The sequence below is a fragment of the Papio anubis genome, chromosome 15, assembly GCF_008728515.1.
Source record: "Papio anubis isolate 15944 chromosome 15, Panubis1.0, whole genome shotgun sequence".
NCBI lineage: Eukaryota > Metazoa > Chordata > Mammalia > Primates > Cercopithecidae > Papio > Papio anubis.
The window spans coordinates 18,430,112-18,439,516 of record NC_044990.1 but is presented as its reverse complement, the minus strand read 5'-3'; the positions used below and the strand labels follow the sequence as shown (position 1 = coordinate 18,439,516).

General features: G+C 41.7%; 1 non-coding gene across 1 annotated transcript; it reads left to right on the top strand.

Annotated features, from left to right (window-relative positions):
• Positions 1 to 1,485: 1,485 nt before the first annotated feature.
• LOC116270607 lies at positions 1,486 to 1,579 on the top strand. Its single transcript, XR_004178765.1, has one exon. It is a non-coding gene; the product is annotated as a small nucleolar RNA SNORD116 (small nucleolar RNA).
• Positions 1,580 to 9,405: the final 7,826 nt, after the last annotated feature.

Genomic DNA, 9,405 nt, shown 5'->3' with positions numbered 1-9,405 from the left:
TCTTGTGTGACACAAAAATTATCTCTGAAACCTACTCTGTGCCAGGGCAGGTCAATGGCAGAGTCCTTCCTATGCCTCCCCCATCCTAGCACTTACCAGTCCCCATGACAGCCACATGTTTAACAGCTGGCTTCTCCAATAGACTGGACACTCCAAAAGCACAGAGATCCTAGAAACTGTCTCACCATACCCCCCAACGCAGTGCCTTTGTTTTTATTTATGAACAATTATTAAAGAGTGAGTCAATGAATGAATAAGTCAACTGATGGACTAATCATGTCGACTGATTCGAGAACTGACCTGACCGTATCTTGAGTATATCTGGCCTAATATTTCTACTGCAGTTTAATTTGTTTGGTATGATGTCCCATGCATGGAATTCTATGCAGCAACTGAAAAGTAGCAACACCATATGTACAGGTAACAGGTTTTCTGTGGATTTTTTTTTTCTGCCTTTTAATTACCATTAATACTTCTTGGCTACCATTCTTGAGTTCTCTAAGTAGACAGTTTCATCTATTGTAAAAAGAAATCTTACTTTTCTATATTTGCCTCTTTTATTTTTTCCTTTCTCTACATTTTCTCTACTTTCTGGTACACATCTCACTGAGATAAGTAACAAGGTAGCCTGAACCCCTCAGTCTTGGCACTTTCAACTTTTCCACTAAATATAATGGTAACTCCTGGGCTAAGTATATAGTGTTTATTGTGGCCGTAAATAAATTTGTCTTTAATACACTTTTAGAGTTTTACTGATTAATGGATTCTGAGTATTACTGGATTTCTTCTCACTATGTTTTAAGCTTGTGATATGCACTGTTTCATGTTACTGACTACTGTGATGAAGTAGCCAAGATCCAAATTATGTATTTTGCTGCAATGAAAATAATAATATGTACTCTCCAAATTACTGTGAAGTTGGGAGAAAACTGACAAGCAGATCACCTGAAAGTGCTGGTTACGTGGTAGACGCTGGTGAAAGATTCCCATTGCCTTTCTTGGATTTCGCTCAGCTCTAGAGAACTGTGTCGGCTCCTCCCCATGCATCTGGGCACATTCTGTCCCCAGGTCCTGCCCCTGCTTACGTATTGTCTTTGATTTCCATTTTCTGGTTTGGCATATCTCTGGGTCCTGGGGTTCCTCATCTTCCTTCATCCCTGGCTCAGACTTGGCTTCTTTTCAGACTGTGGCTCTGGCTCTGGCTCTGGCTCTGGCTGTGCTGGGACTTAGCTCCTCCTCTACTTACACACAGCCCCTTCTCCCAGACCCACTCCCACCCTACCCTCCCGCCCCCAACCATGGATCTCCCTAGAGCCCTTTGCCCCCACAGTTCTGTACTGCTGCCACTTGACATCAGACGCCAATAGCGGCTTCTTGCCAGACATGCCAACTGGGTTTAAACCCTTGGGTTTGACAATAAAGAAGAGAAAGGAATTGTTTACAACAAGAAGTTAGGCCAAAAAATGAATTTTAGAAATTCATTTGAGATTGATAATGTCACCCCCATAAAACCACTCCTTAGGAAATCTGAACAAACTGAGTGAAAACTTACTAGTTGTTCTCATTGAGGCTGGACCCCAGGATTCTGACCTTGATTCAGGATCAGGGGATCCTGATCTTGATTCAGGATCAGGAAATTCACTTCTGTGGGGGTGCCCTGGTCCGTCCTGGTTTCCAGCTGACTGCGGCCAGCTGCTTCCACAGCAGGAGGAATTTCCTGCGTGGTGCTGGGGGCCCATGACCTGAGATGCGGGAGAGACATCCCAGCAGACGTGTTCCACACGGACCATCCGTGAGAATGGCTGACCCCACCTGAATGACTTGCTGCTGCAGCTGGACTGTGAGCGGTGTGGCGCTGGGGTCGCTGCACCTGCAGAATGCCACAGTGGGAGCCAGTACCAGCTGCCAGGTCGCTGGTGGGGGGACCCAACAGAGAGGGAGGCATCTCTCATGCTCCCCAGGGGTTGTCAATGTGATGGTGACCCCTGAGGTGGAAAAATTCATTAAAAATGAATAATTTCTCAAAACCACTACAGGCAACTCCCAGGTACGAAGCCTAATTGAATGCCACTTTTTAAGAACCAGTTTAGTCCTAAGTTAGAGGTGGCAGAAATCTTCATACTACTTGCAAATCAGCTGCGGTGCTTTAACCAATTTCTGCAGTGTTCTAAGTTCTATTAAAGCTTACACTGAAAATGCTTAGTTAACAAATGTACTTTATCAATACAAAACAGATAAGTGTTCACCTACTATTTTTAGGCACTAGCTAGGCAACCCACTGTGTTTCCTTCATCATTTTAGCTACTGAGCTGCTAGAAGTCTGTACTCTAGTAAGAAAAAAAATCACTTATTTTTTACTCAGGTTTCTGATATAACCATTTTATATCCCTCCTTCCTTTACTGTGCTAGTCTTGTCATTTTATTCTTGCATTATTACGTAAAAACAAACAATCTTGTCATTTTATAATTGCATTATTACATAAAAACAAACAATCACTTGGGGTCTTCATTGTGTTGCATCTGTGTAGTTTTTAAAAAAGAAGGAAAAAAAAGTAATTTTCCCTTTTACTCTCCCTATAGAAAGGCTAGCAAGGCCTTAGGGGTTGAGTTCCGAAGTTTACTGTCTTTAGGGGAATTTGCAGTTATTTTGTATTTCAAGGACTAAAGCTCTAAATAATCCACCCACCCCATTGCCATGCTGCCCCAAAACTGTGTTTGAAAATGCTCAGCACTTTTGAAAAAGACAAAAAAGTAGATGAGCATCTGGACTGGAGACTTGTGCTTTGACTGATAAGGATAAAAGACAGAGTAAGTGGTATTGCTTTTCCAAGCCCTCAGAACTGGGAGACGAGAGAGGGGACTATGGGTAGCAGACACCTGTAAACACCTGTAGGCTCCAGTAACCCCTCCTGCATAGCACCCCAAAGGTGGTAGGTCCTCTGATAAAGGTGACGGTATGCATATCAAGTGCCTTGGTCCTGTCAACTGAAGAATGACAAGGCTCACACATTTGGAAAGGAGGGCTTTATTACTCATAAAGGGTTGCAGTCTGCAAGGTGACCATTCTAACAGGCTGGGAAAGCATAGCTTCTGGCAGAAGCCAGAAACAGACAGACACCTGGAAGGCGGGGGCAAAGGGAACAGGAACAGAGTGACTAAAACATGCACGTGTGTAACTGAGCTTCACGCCTCTTCATGAGTCACATGTGCAAAAAATGGCAGCATTAGCACGATCTAAGGGTGGAGTTTCTGGCCATTTGACATTAAAAAGTGAAGCAGAGAACATGATAATCATCGCTGTGCATCCTCCATAGACTAGACAGAACTAATATGAGTTGGAGGTCACTTATCAGGAAGGAACACTGGCTAGTTGTTGTGTTGTCAAAACCACAAAATGGAGGGGCAGCATTAGGCTGTTGGTGGGTATCAGCTCGAGTCTTCCCGAAGAGCTGGTTTCTGTTAAACCCTTAGGGAAGGAAATCTAATGGTGGTTAGCCAACGAGGGGGTTTAAGGAGGCATGTTCAACCTCCCATCCCACCGTGGCTGGGAACTCAGCTTCCAAGGTTTCCCTGGGGTCTTAGCCAAGAGGGGGTCTGTTCAGTCTGTAGGGGGACTGATAATTTCATTTTTATTCTCATCCTGAAAAACAGCAGAGTGTCTACATGGTAGAGCCCAGAATGAAAGAACAAGTCACTGTAGGGGTATCTCTGCAATCCTCATTAAACATCAGAGCCCACAAGACAGGTTTTGGATTATTTCTGAAGCTAATCATAGAGTAAGACACTCCATCAACTGGGAACCAGACTCCTTCCTGTGTTGCTGGAACAGAGTTCTATAAGCTAACAGAGGTAAGGAAAATATACAAATTAATATTTGGTTTTGTATGTCTTACAAAATCTTGCTCAAAGACAGATTTTGCTTACTATTTGGAAAAAGAAAACCTAAGATTTCTTTCATTCAAATGGTTCAGCAATTCACACTTATATAACTGGATTTATCTTTTATTTTATCCACACTATATAATATTGAAAATTACCATACAATCCTTTTAGGAAATACATAGCTATAAATAAGTAGAAGATAAGCAAGTTTGAATGCTTTGCTTGTATCTCCCCAGAATTTCTAAGGCATTCAGTTTATGAGGCTTTGACTTGTAAATATAATGCATAGTTCAACTTTTTGATCTGAGGCACAAAACTTCAATCAGGCAGAGGGATAACAAAGCTTCAGCTTTCCATTTCTATCACTGCCTCTTTACTCAATATTTTCTCAAAAAGAGAAGGTTCCAAGATGACCAAATAAGAACAGCTCCAGTCTATAGCTCCCAGCGTGAGCAATGCAGAAGATGGGTGATTTCTGCATTTCCAACAGAGGTACCAGGTTCATCTCACTGGGGCTTGTCAGACAGTGGGTGCAGCCCACGGAGTGTGAGCTGAAGCAGGGTGGGGCATTGCCTCACCAGGGAAGCACAAGGGGTCAGGGAATTCCCTTTCCTAGCCAAGGGAAGACATAACAGATGGTACCTGGAAAATCAGGACACTCCCCCCTTAATACTGTGCTTTTCCTACAGTCTTAGCAAATGGCACACCAGATGATTATATCCCGTGCCTGGCTTGGAAGGTCCCACGCCCACGGAGCCTCTCTCACTGCTAGCACAGCAGTCTGAGGTTGAACTGCAAGGCCACAGCGAGGCTGGAGAGGGGGGTTTGCCATTGCTGAAGCTTGAGTAGGTAAACAAAGTGACCAGGGAAGCTCTAACTGGGTGGAGCCCACTGCAGCTCAAGGAGGCCTGCCTGCCTCTGTAGACTCCACCTCTGGAGGCAGGCTGTAGTTGAACAAAAGGCAGCAGAAACTTCTACAGACTTAAACGTCCCTGTCTGACAGCTTTGAAGAGAGCAGTGGTTCTCCCAGCATGGAGTTTGAGATCTGAGAATGGACAGACTGCCTCCTCAAGTGGGTCCCTGACTCCCGAGTAGCCTAAATGGGAGACATCTCCCAGTAGCAGCTGACTGACACCTCATACAGCCAGGTGCCCCTCTGAGACGAAGCTTCCAGAGGATCAGGCAGCAACATTTGCCGTTCTGCTATATTTGCTGTTCTGCAGCCTCTGCTGGTGATACACAGGCAAACAAGTTCTGGAGTGGACCTCCAGCAAACTCCAACAGACCTGCAGCAGAGGGTCCTGACTGTTAGAAGGAAAACTAACAAACAGAAAGGACATCCACAACAAAACCCCAACTGTATGTCACCATCATCAAAGACCAAAGGTAGATAAAACCACAAAGATGGGGAGAAACCAGAGCAGAAAAGCTGAAAATTCTACAAATCAGAGTGCCTGTTCTCCTCCAATGGAACGCAGCTCCTCCCTAGCAACAGAACAAAACTGAATGGAGAATGACTTTGACGAGTTGAGAGAAGAAGGCTTCAGACGATTAGTAATAACAAACTCCTCCCAGCTAAAGGAGGATGTTCGAACCCATCGCAAAGAACTAAAAACCTTGAAGAAAGATAAGACAAATGACTAACTAGAATAAACAGTGTAGAGAAGACCTTAAATGACCTAATGGAGCTGAAAACTATGGCACGAGAAGTATGTTATGCATGCACAAGCTTCAGTAGCTGATCCCATCAAGTGGAAGAAAGGGTATCAGTGATTGAAGATCAAATGAATGAAATGAAGCAAGAAGAGAAGTTTAGAGAAAAAAGAGTAAAAAGAAACAAACAAAGTCTCCAAGAAATATGGGACTATGTGGAAAGACCAAATCTACGTCTGACTGGTGTACCTGAAAGTGACAGGGAGAATGGAATTAAGTTGGAAAACATTCCTCAGGATATTATCCCTGAGAATTTCCCCAACATAGCAAGGCATGCCAACATTCAGATTCCCACAAAGGGAAGCCCATCAGACTAACAGTGGATCTCTTGGCAGAAACTCTACAAGCCAGAAGAGAGTGGGGGCCAATATTCAACATCCTTAAAGAAAATAAATTTCAACCCAGAATTTCATATCCAGCCAAGCTAAGCTTCATAAGTGAAGGAGAAATAGAATCTTTTACAGACAAGCAAATGCTAAGAGATTTTGTCACCACCAGGCCTGCCTTACAAGAGCTCCTGAAGGAAGCACTAAACATGGAAAGGAACAACCGGTACCAGCCACTGCAAAAACATGCCACATTGTCAAGACCATCGATGCTAGGAAGAAACTGCATCAACTAATGAGCAAAATAACCAGCTAACATCATAATGACAGCATCAAATTCACAATAACAATATTAACCTTAAATGTAAATGGGCTAAATGCTCCAATTAAAAAACACTGACTGGCAAATTGGATAAAGAGTCAAGACTCATCAGTGTGCTGTATTCAGGAGACCCATCTCACATGCAGAGACACACAAAGGCTCAAAATAAAGGGATGGAGGAAGATCTACCAAGCAAATGGAAAGCAAAAAAAAAGCAGGGGTTGTAATCCCAGTCTCTGATAAAACAGACTTTAAACCAACAAAGATCAAATGAGACAAAGAAGGCCATTACATAATGGTAAAGGGATCAATTCAACAAGAAGAGCAACTATCCTAAATATATATGCACCCAATACAGAAGCACCCAGATTCATAAAGCAAGTCCTTAGAGACTTACAAAGAGACTTAGACTCCCACACAATAATAATGGGAGACTTTAACACCCCACTGTCAACATAGACAGATCAATGAGACAGAAAGTTAACAAAGATACTCAGGAATTGAACTCAACTCTGCACCAAGCAGACTTAATAGACATCTACAGAACTCTCCACCCCAAATCAATAGAATATACATTCTTCTCAGCACTGCATCACACTTATTCCAAAATTGACCACATAGTTTGAAGTAAAGCACTCCTCAGCAAATGTAAAAGAACAGAAATCACAACAAACTGTCTCTCAGACCACAGTGCAATCAAACTAGAACTCAGAATTAAGAAACTTACTCAAAACTGCTCAACTACATGGAAACTGAACAACCCACTCCTGAATGACTACTGGGTACATAACAAAATGAAGGCAGAAATAAAGATGTTCTTTGAAACCAATGAGAACAAAGACACAACATACCAGAATCTCTGAGACACATTTAAAGCAGTGTATAGAGGGAAATTTATAGCACTAAATGCCCACAAGAGAAAGCTGGAAAGATCTAAAATTGACACCCTAACATCACAATTAAAAGAACTAGAGAAGCAAGAGCAAACACATTCAAAAGCTAGCAGAAAGCAAGAAATAATTAAGATCAGAGCAGAACTGAAGGAGATCGAGACACAAAAAAAAAAATTTAAAAAATCAATGAATCCAGGAGCTGGTGTTTTAAAAAGATCAACAAAATTGATAGACCACTAGCAAGACTAATAAAGAAGAAAAGACAAGAAAGAAAAGAATCAAGTAGACACAATAAAAAAATGGTAAAGGGGATATCACCACTGATCCCACAGAAATACAAACTACCATCAGAGAATATTATAAACACCTCTATGGAAATAAACTAGAAAATTTAGAAGAAATGGATAAATTCCTGGACACATGCACCCTCCTAAGACTAAACTAGGAAGAAGTTAAATCCCTGAATAGACCAATAACAGGCTCTGAAATTGAGGCAATAATTAATAGCCTACCAACGAAAAAAAGTCCAGGACCAGATGGATTCACAGACGAATTCTACCAGAGGTTCAAAGAGGAGCTGGTACCATTCCTTCTGAAACTATTCCAATCAATAGAGAAAAAGGAAATCCTCCCTAACTCATTTTATGAGGCCAGCATTATCCTGATACCAAAGCCTCATCCTGATACCAAAGCCTGGCGGAGACACAACAAAAAAAGAGAATTTTAGACCAATATCCCTGATGAACATTGAAACAAAAATCCTCAATAAAATACTGGCAAACCGAATCCAGCAGCACATCAAAAAACTTATCCACCACAATCAAGTTGGCTTCATCCTGGGATGCAAGGCTGGTTCAACATACACAAATCAATAAACATAATCCATCATATAAACAGAACCAAAGAGAAAAACCACACGATTTTCTCAATAGATGCAGAAAAGGCCTTCGACAAAATTCAACAGCCCTTCATGCTAAAAACTCTCAATAAACTGGGTATTGATGGGACATATCTGAAAATAATAAGAGCTATTTATAACAAACCCACAGCCAATATCATACTGAATGGGCAAAAAACTGGATGCATTCCCTTTGAAAACTGGCACAAGACAGGGATACCCTCTCTCAACGTAGTGTTGGAAGTTCTGGCCAGGGCAATCAGGCAGGAGAAAGAAATAGAGGATATTCAATTAGGAAAAGAGGAAGTCAAATTGTCCCTGTTTGCAGATGACATGATTGTATATTTAGAAAACCCCATTGTCTCAGCCCCAAATCTCCTTAAGCTGATAAGCAACTTCAGCAAAGTCTCAGGATACAAAATCAATGTGCAAAAATCACAAGCATTCCTATACACCAATAACAGACAAACAGAGAGCCAAATCATGAGCAAACTCCATTCACAATTGCTTCAAAAAGAATAAAATACCTAGGAATCCAACTTACAAGGGATGTGAAGGACCTCTTCAAGGAGAACTACAAACCACTGCTCAATGAAATAAAAAAGGACACAAAGAAATGGAAGAACATTCCATGCTCATGGATAGGAAGAATCAATACTGTGAAAATGGCCATACTGCCCAAGGTAATTTATAAATTCAATGCCATCGCCATCAAGCTACCAATGATTTTCTTCACACAATTGGGAAAAAACTACTTTAAACTTCATATGGAACCAAAAAAGAGCCTGCATTGCCAAGACAATCCTAAGCCAAAAGAACAAAGCTGGAGGCATCACGCTCCCTGACTTCAAGCTATACTACAAGGCTACAGTAACCAAAACAGCATGGTACTGGTACCAAAACAGAAATATAGACCAATGGAACAGAACAGAGCCCTCAGAAATAATACCACACATCTACAACCATCTGATCTTTGACAAACCTGACAAAAACAAGAAATGGGGAAAGGATTCCCTATTTAAGAGATGGTGCTGGGAAAACTGGCTCGCCATATGTAGAAAGCTGAAACTGGATCCCTTCCTTACGCCTTATGCAAAAATTAATTCAAGATGGATTAAAGACTTAAATGTTAGACCTAAAACCATAAAAACCCTAGAAGAAAACCTAGCCAATACCATTCAGGACATAGGCATGGGCAAGGACTTCATTACTAAAACACCAAAAGCAATGGCAACAAAAGCCAAAATTGACAAATGAGATCTAATTAAACTAAAGAGCTTCTGCACAGCAAAAGAAACTACTGTCAGAGTGAACAGTCAACCTACAGAATGGGAGAAAATTTTTGCAATCTACCCATCTGACAAAGGGCTA